This window comes from Drosophila navojoa, chromosome 5 (assembly GCF_054131105.1).
Source record: "Drosophila navojoa isolate 15081-1374.11 chromosome 5, UAZ_NAV_1.0, whole genome shotgun sequence".
Taxonomy (NCBI): Eukaryota; Metazoa; Arthropoda; class Insecta; order Diptera; family Drosophilidae; genus Drosophila; species Drosophila navojoa.
In genome coordinates, this window is record NC_142893.1 from 2946753 (window position 1) to 2958784 (window position 12032).

General features: G+C 37.5%; 2 long non-coding RNA genes across 3 annotated transcripts in view; one reads left to right on the forward strand and one right to left on the reverse strand.

Moving 5' to 3' along the window:
* The window catches only part of LOC108655100 (uncharacterized), a 134317-nt gene that overhangs the window by 43115 nt on the left and 79170 nt on the right, over nt 1–12032 (reverse strand). The window contains exon 4 of one of the 2 annotated variants that reach the window (XR_016197165.1): nt 11901–12016. The exons of the other annotated variant lie outside the window; for it this stretch is intronic. This is a non-coding gene — a long non-coding RNA (uncharacterized LOC108655100). Of the gene's footprint in view, nt 1–11900; nt 12017–12032 lie in introns of those variants that run through there. 2 annotated transcript variants of the gene reach the window in all.
* Nucleotides 2817–3953, forward strand: LOC149090951 (uncharacterized). Its single transcript, XR_016197157.1, has 2 exons — nt 2817–3227; nt 3370–3953. It is a non-coding gene; the product is annotated as an uncharacterized LOC149090951 (long non-coding RNA).

Here is a 12032-nt window from a genome sequence, read left to right on the forward strand (position 1 = left end):
GTTCAGTCTAATGGCAGCTGAAATTTTAATAAGCATGCATTAGCCCCAATGCCAAATACCAAATATTCGACCCAAAAACTTGGTAATTATACAAAATAAAAGGAATGAAGAAGAGGAAAGTGCCCAGCGGAAACCGCCTTTAGTTTATCTAAGGGAGAAACTTGCTTGCCCCGCTTTGATCGAGGTTCACTTGGTTAACCGTGGCACGTACTTGGCGACGCTGCGGCTATAAAAATGCCACTTAAATCCAGACAGCAACAAGAACAAGAACGACAAAGCCGACGGCAAAGCAAAAACAATTAATAATACCGTATGCAACAATAGCCTTTTGTTTCTAGAGAGTGAGAGAGAGAGACAGAGAGAGAGAGGAAGAGAACACTCTCAAGCTGCTTAAATTGCCATGCATGCAATTGCCAGAAGCAGCTACAGAGTGAGAGTGAGAGTGAGAGAGAGAGAGAGTGAGACTCATACTGAGACTGGTGGGAAATTTTAGCGCTTTCTTTAGCCGTTGCCCTGCAGGTGAAATAAATTATTATTTATTACGGTCATTAGGGCTTAATGGCGGCAATGATGTCCACCACGCACACGAACGATGGCCGCGCACTTCCGGCCGCTTAATCGAAAACGAAAAGCGAAACATTTGTGGCCGGACAACCTTTTGCCGTTGGACCCTTTTTAATGGTCCAACCGGTTCACATTATGCGGCCTTGAAAAGGAAAACAAAGAAAAAGGAGCGAAGGAGCAGAGGCGCGCTTATCGTAAATTTCCTGCATTATTATCTCTGTGTAGGCGAGGCGTGCGATAATATCGTATATATGTATGCGATATCTATATGCATTGGCCAACTTTTTGGCCTCAGCCATCATAAATATATATACTATATATGTGCATATGCGCCCAAAGGCCAAAGACCGTCGCATAATTTAGGCTCACACACTCACACTCTCTCACACACACACACACATGCGCATATTAATGGCGCTGGCTTCACTCTGACACATTGTAAATTCAAATGCATTTGCCTCTGCCAGGCCCCAAAAAGGAGCCGAAAAAAAAATAGAAACCCAAAACTTTAGGCGAAGCTTTTACCGCAAAGCGAAAACAATCAATCAAAATGTATGCAAAGTGAGAGAGAGAGTGAGAGAGAGAGAGAGAACAGGAAATGTAAATGGAAATTAATTTCATGCATACGCCAGGGCGACAATCTTTTTTTTTTTTATTTACTTCATTTTTTCTTCGCATAAAGATTACTTTGTGCTTCAGACGCTAAATATCACGTATACGCCCGGGCGAACGCAATGGCAACAATTGTGCAAACGTCTGATTCATTTACCACGCGAGTATTAAACTGCTGCCACACACACACACACACATAGATGCGAAACCTTTGTGTGTGTGTGAAGTTTGCAATTTTCAGGCACAAAATTACATGCACTTTTCCGCTCTCTCCCTCACCCTCACACTCGCTGTATCTGTGTGCATGTAATTGCGCTTGTCGTTGTGCGTGTGAGTGCGTGTGTGTGTGTGTATGTGTGTGTGCATTCACTTGCACCAGTTTCTGCTGTTGTCGCTGTTGCCTTGTCACCCGACCACGCCCACCCAGGCAAAGCAACTGCCTTACTCCTTGCTTTGATAAATGCGCATAATTTCAGTAGTTTTTCTTCAAGTAGTGCAGCAAAAAACCATGTGTGTGTGCGTGTATGCGTGTGTGTGTGCGTATGTGTGTGTGTGTGTAATATGCTCTCGCTGCTATGCTTTATTGTTCACAGCGTCGTGTTAAATATTATGCTGGATGGTTTGTCTTGGCGGAATTATGAAGACGATTACATGACTTTATAGGTGAGAATATATGTGAGTTGTCTGCAGCTGTGTGTGTGCGAGTGTGTGTGTGTGTGTTGTGTGTGTGGGCGCTTGTATATTTATGCGCTGCGACAGCAACTTGACGTTAGTTTAATGAAATACCTGCCACGATTTATGTGCTAGTTGAGTAACGCCGCGCAAAGAAAAAAGAAATTGCAAAAAGCGGAATTAATTTTGCTATAAGTAACAGTGGAGGCATGAAATATTAGGCATGCCATGGCGGGCATAAGAGAACAGCCTACATATATTCAATTTATTGTAGTAAAATTAGCCAGGAGATGGGCAGTAAAACAAAAGTTCGAGCAGCAGACAGTGAAGCTTTAAATACTTTTACAGTGGTGTCCTAGAATAATAGGCAGAGAAACCTAATCACAAAGCAAATATTCAGCAGGCTGAAGCATTTTAATCTTTTGAGTATGCCAATTGAATTTTTATACAAATTTCTTATATGCAATGCTACACTGGTGTCGCGGCATATTAGTCATGCCTGCTAATACAGTGCAATAAAAGAAAAAAGAATATATAATTGATTATAAATAATGTGTCATATACTTTACACTCACGTCACGCAATATTATTCATGCCAGCTAGAAAGACAGCAGCTGGAGGGTACTCTGAGAGCTAGATGAAATAATATCATGTTTAGCTCTCTAAAATTAGACATAGTCTTGGCAACACTAACTTTTTAATAGATATTTAGTATTAATTAGTATATTTAAAAACAATTAAGTAGAGCAAAAAGCAAGCTAAGCAGCACTGGCGTCCACAAATATTAGTCATGCATGTCTACACAAAGTAACTAAGCGACCATAAATGAAAAGCTTTCTAGAATTTACCATTGATTTGTATCTTTATATCCACATTCCTATCAGACAATTTAAGTCTAGATAAATTCAAGCTGAATAGCTATACTCTAGCTATAATAAAGCCATTTATTATAACTTTTTATTCATTTAAGCTAATCTACACTCATGTCACACACTATTGCACACCTTAAACCGAGTTAGCTTTACCTTAAATTCAATCAAATCTCTGCTCTAATGCACTCTCAGACCCAACTTTAAAATCCAGCTCAACTCTCGCACACACTGAGAATGCTGGACAAACATGAACAGCTGCAAATATTGTTTTGTTACCTGTAATCCAAGTGACATATTTTTATTATATTCAAGTTTTTTGTTGTTTTTACTTTTTTTTTTCTTTTTTTGTGTTCTTTTGTGCATTTTTACTCCGCACCGCATAAATGTGCTGCCATTTAGCAAACATTTTTCATGTTGCAGCTGCAAGTTTTATTTGGACAAAAATTGTTGTTGCTGGAACTGAGGGAAAACTGGCGCAACTGGCAAACTGTTATCCTGCGTTTTCCTGTAAATAATTCAACTGAAAAATTCATAAAGCTAGACCACTTTCTATGCCCCACACACACACATACACATGCATACATGGAAACATGTACATGTGCTGTTGTTCGTACTCTTCCCACGTTTTTGTTTTTCTTTAATTGTTTAGAAAATAAATCACCGAATCCCGAAATAAGTTGACAACACACCACATGAAATAAAAACGAAAACGAAAACGAACAACGCAGACCAGGCCAAAGCAGACAGCCAGACCCGACCGGGCCAGGCCAGGCCAGGCCAGTGAGCCGGGCTAGCTAAATGGAACAGCGAGCGGTGCACGTAGCTGCGAGTGGGAGTCGAGGCCGAGCGGAAACGGAACTAACAAAGCACAAAACGAGCAAAAAATCGAAAAAACAAAAAAAATCTATATAGAAAAAATTTTGGGCAAAAAAAAAAAAGAAACGAAAAAAACAAACGGAAAAGCAAAATTGCCAAACTAAAACTTTGCTGCAGTCACGAGCAAAGCAAAACAAAACAGAAAAAAGCTAGTAGTAAAATAAAGCAGAGAACTCTGTTAAAGGGGGCGGGTCATACACACACACACACACACACACACACACGCACAGTGATATACCTGCCTCTGTGTGTGCGTGTGTGTGTGCTACGACTTTCATTGTGGCACAGCACAAAACAATTTACCAAAATTTGTACAATTTGAAAACTTAAATAAACACGAAGAATGTTTTTTTATTATTATGATTATTTTTATTATAACGGCCAACATTACAGTTTACACACACACACACACACACACACACACACACACACAAATGACGTCTTAAAGTTATGTTCAAATAGTTTTGACGCCAAGCTGCAAACTTAATGAGCTGTTGACGTTTTCGGCCTTACCAATTAAGGTTCTGGCAACAAGGTACTTGAACACACACACACACACACACACACACATATACACACTTGAGTTTTTTTTTTTAGAACGGCTCAATGTAAGCGTCGCGCCGGCAGGCAATGACACGAAATAATTCAAATGCCCAGACCCTTAGCCAAATGCCATTGTGCTTTTTAGTAGTAAATTAACAAGCACACACACACACACACACACACACACACACACATAGAGAAAGAGGGTTACAGAGACGGGCTGGGCGAGCACATGCAACATGAGTTGCTGCGGGGCGCCTCGGCTCTGGCTTAAATTGAAAAACTTTTGCAACTTGCAAGTTTCTTGAATCACTTTATTTTTTTTTTCACCCCTCTTATTTTTTTTTTGCAACTTGCGCTCTTTGTGCGTTGAGCTGGGATTCATTGCAGCCCGCCAGGCAGCCCAGACAGGCAAACAGGCAAACAGGTCATGCACACACACACACAGGCATATGCCATATATGAAGCAGTTTCAATTGCATACGCTGCGTATACTTAACGCCAGCTAACTGCTCAGAAGACTAAGCAGCAGTGCGAGCTAACGGCATTTTTTAATTGGTTTTTAAAAAGTTGTTAATGCAAATGAATTAATCAATTGCGCAGAAAGTTGTTGAAGTTGAAAGAATAAAATTATATGAAGCAAGCAAAATTAATTTAGAATAGACAAAAAATCATTTTAAATAGGATATATATGTATATGTATCTAAATTAAGTTTCTTTATTTTTTATTCTTCGGCAATTAGAATATATACATGTCTATGAATTAAAATATATGTATGTATTATGTAAAAACTTTTCTTATTAGATAGTAATAGGAATAAGTTAAGATTTAATACTTAATACTTAAGGGCAAAGCTAACTCACTTATCTATCAAAAAAAAAAAAAAAAAACATGGAGCTAATCCTGGCCTAGTTTACAAATTTTATATATTTTTTCTCTTAGCTTAAAACCAACAAGAAATTGTCTAATACCTTAAAACTAACTCAAGGCTTCATCTAAAAATAACAATATATGGATTAAGACCAACTCAAGCTAAGCCACACGTCTCGAGTCCGCAAATATTTCAACAGCAGCTCGCAGCCAAATCAAAGCTAAGCCAAAGACAAAAGAAAAATATTATTTGAAAACTATGTTATTTTTTTAGCTTTGCTAAAAACTTTTGCTTTCTGACAGCAACAGTCCGCAGCTACGCTCCTCTAGGGGTTTTCACTTATTATAAATCTTTGGAGTTTTCTTAGCAAAAGTTGTTCAACAATAAATTCGACTCAGCTGATGCAGTTAAATATTTAAATATTATTGTTAAATATATATATATATATATATTTTATTTTAATTTTTTTTACAGCAAACGCTTGCGCGTTTCATTTACTGCCTTTAAGGCCAAAATCTTTAGCTTAATTTGCTTAATGCAAAATTCGTGGCAATTTCGTTGTTAGCCTTTTGACTGCTGCCGTTGACTCGCCACACAATTGGTCAATTACTTTGTTATATCCCGACAATGGCCACAAGATTGTAAATAGCATGTAAAATTATGCGAGCGGAGAGTGCACGACTAACAGATACCCTAACTGAAAATATTCTTTTATCAATATCATCTTTTATGATCATTTTTTATTTTTAATTATTTACTTATTTATGGGAATTAAGTAACCCAGCGATGCATTAAAACAAGCTTGCTTCTAGCTAGCTATATATGTATATTCAAGCATAGAGCTCCATTCTCTGCCATACAACTGTCAGGAGCTACGACAGAATCGAGGTCTTCAGCCAAATGCAGGGACAGATAAGACATACAAGGCCAAATTATCTATTCCTTTCATGCCGATTCAAGTACATGTATAATTTATGGCAACGGCCACGCCTGCCTGCCACTGACTCACTAGCCAATATACCCTTCAATTACCATTCTCGCAATGGACTCGGCGCGTACATAAAAAGCGGGCGTAAATTAAAGTCATTCAAGTGCAGCGCAGCGGAAACGGAAATGTGCGCAAAACAATTACGTGCGTGCGTAGCTGGGAAAATCTACGCACACGCACACGCACACACACACACACATGTCTACATATATACATATTTATACACACTGGTCAGCACTTGAAGAGGCAAATTTATATATAATGCGAATTTTTATGCTGGCACTCAAGTGCAATCAAAATGCGTTACGCGCAATTTACATTTGCAGTTGCAGAAGTCGAGGGGGGGGCGGTGGTGTGAGGGGTGAGCGACTGGGGAGGAGTGAGCAATGGCGGGCATTTTGGCTTTCACAATGCTGGCCACAAAATGGACGTTGTAATATGCCATCCGTGCATATTTATGGAGCTAAAAGGGTAAAATATGCGCATGTGTGTGTGTGTGTGTGTGTTGCCTGCAATTGAAATGCATTCAACTAATGACAGAGTTCCCGCATAAAGAGCGGGGCGTACAGAGAGAGAGAGAGGGGGGAGGAGGTCGAGCATGTGAGAGGGATAGAAAGAGGCAGAGAGAGAGAGAACGAGATAGAGAGAGAGAGAGAAGTTCCCGCATGATGAGCTCACTCACACTCTGCCTCTTGCTATTCCGCTCTCTTTCTCTCTCTCTCTCTCTCTCTCTGGACGCCCCTTTGGAATGTTAACATTATCTATTATTTTGACCGACAAAAGTAATTATGTAAATTAGCAATGCTAATTAAAAAGCCAACCGCCTGCGGGTCTCAAATTGACAAACACAAAGCACAAAAAATAAATTAATACCAAAACTAAAACTAAAACTAAATAGTTTTATAAAAGTTGTAAACACACAGGTTTCTGCAGACGCGAATTTAAATATATCTGCAAACAGTGAATGAATACCGAGAAAGCGATTGAGAGAGAGAGAAAGGGAGAAAGACAGAGATGTAGAGAAAGACAGAGAGAGAGGTAGAAAACAAACGACAGTGTGGTTAAGAAAAATAGGGAAAAAGAACAGATCTCTCTCACACGACATAGAGCGAGGATGTCAAAAAGAGGGTGAGAAAGATAACGACAGTGAGAGAGAGTGAGAGAGAAAGAGAGAGAGAGAAGAGTGAGACAGAAAGAGAGAGAGAGAGTGAGAGAGAAAGGCAGAAGTAGAGAAAGAAAGAGAGAGAGGTTTAGAGACAGATGTGTCGATAATGGTTTTTTATTGTCTGTGTGAATGCCAAACTATTCATAGCTAATGTACTCAAATTATATTTACGCATATTTGTGTAGGCAATCAAGTAAGAGATATTATTCCACGAAGCGAGAACGAGAGGGCAATGCTCTATCAAGCGACGATCAGTCCAACAAAAAGTACAAAATCCACAAATTTGGCAGTTTAAGTAGAAGGACATCAGTTCCACTCAGGCTAAAGGTAGTCATTCTGCACCTTTGAGTGCCTAATAATCAACTCTGCCAATTACAAAACAAGGCGTGGCACATCAGCAATAACTTGGATTCCAATGAACACAATATTCAGCAGCCGAAGTGCGTGCATTTGCAATGTTTTGCATATCTTTTTGCTCTGATATGCCAACTCTACGAGCCCACACACTCAAACACCCACACACACACACAAGCACACACGTGTGCCCACAACATTTTGCAATGGCAGGCGCTTAATCAACGCTCTGTAAGCTTGCTGTATAATAAATATAAATAAGGCTAAAGCGATTTGTTTGGCTTTAGCTAACGACTCCCAAATGCAATTGGGCATTCATCATACGCACTGTGGTCCAGTTTCAGTTTCAGTTTCAGATCCAGTGCCAGTTCCAGTTCAGCCAGCAGTCGCATTACGATTTCTTCTGCTGTGCGATATGTGTGTGTGTGTGTGTGTGTGTGTGTGTAACTGCAAATCCCCAAATAAACATTTAAATAATTTACTACGATTCTCTCAAAGCTCCACACTCTTGCAGTGCTTCCTCTCTCACTCTTTCGCACTCTCTCTCTCTCTCTCTTGCTCATTCTCTTTCTCCTCAATTACTGTCAACAATAATACGGCACAGCAGTTGCATATGAAATATTTATGACTGTCTTAGTGAGTGTGTGCGAGTGTTGCCCTCTCTCTCTCTCACACACACTCTCACTCATGCTGTGTGTTTGTGTCATGTGGCATGCCGTTACATTTCCGACAGCGACAGCGACAACGGGGCACAAGCTCAGTGCATTATGCAACAACAATAGCAACAACAACAACAACAGAATTCGCATGCCAGCTACAAACAAACAAAAGCTACAAAATGAAGTATGAGGTCAGCACACAACAACAACAACAACAACAACAGCTTGAGCCGCGCACAAAAGAAAAGCACATGATTGTCGCTTGAAACTTGAGCCAGAGCAACTAACCTCATGACATCAGCTTTTTGGTTTTCAACTTATTACAATTTCCATATAACCTCCAACGCGCCCCGAGGCGCCTGCAGCTGGACGCAGCACACTCTCTCCCTCACCCAGTCTCTCTCTCCCTCGCTCTCTCTCCCCACAATACAAATGTATAAATGTGCATATGCGAGTGTTATGAAAAGAAAGCAGCAGCAAAACAGCAACAGAGACATTGCTGGCATGGCATGGCATGGCTGTTTGTTGTTGTTGTTGTTGTTGCTGTTGCTGTTGCTGTTGCTGTTGGGCGGCAAATGGCATGTCCTTCATTTCGCTGTGCCACGTTCCAGCTCCCGTTCGCATTCTTTGCTCGCTAGCAGTTGCCCTTGCGAGGCGGGGTTGGCAGCAGCAACTGCTGTGGGGGTCTTTAAGTTTTATGGCACCATTGTGTCAAGATAATAATATGTACGTTTGCTTTCTCACTCGCACACACACACTTTCTCTTGCGCTGTATACGTGACTGCATTTAAGTGCATAGTTGTGTTGCACACACACACACACACACACACTGACGCGAACGACACAGACATTGGCACATAAAATAGCATTCCACTTGCATAACATTTGCCAGAGAATTACTCTAAAACTGCGCTGCATTTGCGACAAAACTAACAAAACAGGCAACACCCACCAAGACGACCCATCCACAGTCGTACAACAACAGCCAACAGCCAACAGCCAACAGCCAACAGCCAACATCAGCTGCTTTTATCAATTTAAATGAATTGCACACGAGTGTGTCATAAATTCATGCCGCATGACATTTTGCTAATGTTTGTTTGCAAATAAGTTGCCATGGACATTGCTTAATTAAATATACTAACCATACTTTTACATAACATACACACATATATACATATATATATATATATATTCACATACATTTGCTTAGCCAAGTTGCCACATTGTTTTGTAATTAAAATGAGCAACGAGCAACGCAGTTTTCCCACCAAAAATTTTCAATTTTCATTTATATATAATATTCACATGTACAATATTATACACATACATATATACATACATGCATAAGTTCTTAAATTTAAACATACATCATTTCTATTTTAGCATCGCTGTTAGATACTAAATAAAAATAATAAAAAACAAAAAACAATAATAAAAATTATAATAAAAAATAAAATAAAATCATAAAAAGAAACCAAAATCAAAACAAGCAAAAAAAAGTTTATATAAATATCATAATAAAAAGGCAGCTAAAAATTATGAGTTACGCTCAACTTGCTGACCAAATGGCAAAGAGAACAAAATTTAGCTTTCTTTATATTTTTATGGTTTTTAGCATAAAAAATCAACCAAAATGAAAACTCTAAACTCACTCGTGCGTGCGAATAAACAAATAAAATAAAAAACAGAAAAAATATAAAAAATAACTTGGAATAAAAGAGACGAGCTTAGCCAGTTGCATAATACGCGCTCAAGTTGTTCTAAGAGCGAAGAGCTCAATAAAAATATGAAATAAAATAATAATAATCAGCTCGAATGACCTTTTATTAGGTCTAGCTGCTAAGTAAATAAATAATTATATAAAATAAATAGATATTAAAAAATAAATAAATAAAAGAAATATAAAACTGAATAAATAAATAAAATAAATATAAAACTAAATAAATAAAAAAAAAATATATATATATAAAACTAAATAAATAATAAAAAATAAAATAATTAAAAAAATAAGACTCTGAGGCTCATCTAAATTTCATATCAACTCTAACTTCAAAATAAATACAGAAAATTAATATTAACAATGATAATATATTTTTTAATTTTTACATATTTTCTTGAATTATTATTAATTAATAAAAATAAACAATTATATAATACGCCGAGGGCTTCTATGGTTAATTTTTTACTATATCATATCTTAAAATAATTTGTTTTTATTTATAAAATATATTATTATATATATAAATTACTATAAAATAAATAAATAATGAAATAATAAATAATAATAAATAAAGTAAATAATTATAATTATACTATTAATTAAATAAATAATAAAATAGTAAATAATACAAATAATTATAAATATGAATTACAATAAATTAAATAAAATAATAAATAAAATAAATAATTATAAATAAAAATTACTAAAAATTAAATTAGTAATGCAATTTAACTTTAGAGCATATCAACTATGATACAACTTACTCATCCTGTGGCAAACTACCCGACAAGGGTATATAAATAATTGAACCCTCATGCTATTCAAGCGGCGCCTTCAGCTCATTTATTTAATCAAATGAACAAACATCAAGACGAGCATTAGAGCAAAGCCTATATACTCTCTTTTCCACTTACTGGGCGAGCATTAGAGCAAGGCAACAACGACGCCGCAGCGCTCAGCTCAGCTTCATATCTACAACGCTTAGTCTATATGAAGGCACTGTCCCCTGCCTTCTATCTCCATCTTACTCTCTCTCTCTCTCTGTCTCTCTCTCTCTCTCTCTCTCTCTCTATCTGTCTATCTCCTGGTCCCACTCCTGCTATCTCTTGTCCATTCATTACGCGTAGCAAGTTGCGGCGAGTCGCCTCTTGTTGACCTATAAATAATGTGGCAAATTTGCGAGGCACAATAAATAAATTTCATTCAGTATGCAAATTAATGTAGGAACAAAATGCCCTCTATATACCATGCCATACATACAGTTATACATATATAAGTATATACACAATTAGGGCGCTTTGTAAGGCACAGCGGTCCAATTACAATGCCAAATACGAAATACTTATAAGGACTGCAATCCGAAACAGAATCTGCTCAAGACAATCAGAAATGGTCGCAAGCCGAACTCTAATTGGATTGACAGCTTTCATTGAATGCAAATTAAATACAATTTAAGCGAGTTTATCAACATTAAGAACAAATGACGACAATAACTATAACAATATCAGTGAGGCAAAACTGCTTAAGTGCTGAAACTTTCATAATTTGAAGAAAAGTAAAAATAAATGTTTCCAATGCCAAAGAAAATGGACTAAAGCCTAAACTGCATTTAAGATTTAATCTAAATATAATTTCAATTATTATTTAATATAGATATGTAATTTCCTTTAACAGAATTCGCTCACTACAAATCAAATTATATCTAAAGCAAAATGCAAGTCAATCCCTGAGATATACAAAGTGAAACTAGAGAAATATTTTATGTAGGCTGCTTTAATGAAGAATTTCAAATCAATATAAATGGTGGGAAAATTCCCTCCCTAGGCCCACTGCCCAATTAAGCCAGCGAAAAAGCCCATCGAGCTGGCGAAAAATCAAATAGGAATTTCTAGGAATCAAAACTGAGCATTGATATCAATTATTGGGTCCTTTGAAGTTGCAATCTTAAATCTTAAATTGAAGCCCGAGACTAAACAATATAAACTTAACTGATATATGTGCTTTTCCTTTTGCCACTTTCTTTGCAGAGACCAGATGGATCAGTTCAAACTTATTAAGAGAGCAGCGCAAAATAACTGACAATTCCCCAGAGTGAAGGAAAACGGAAAGCAGAACACTGAAAACGAAAAAGA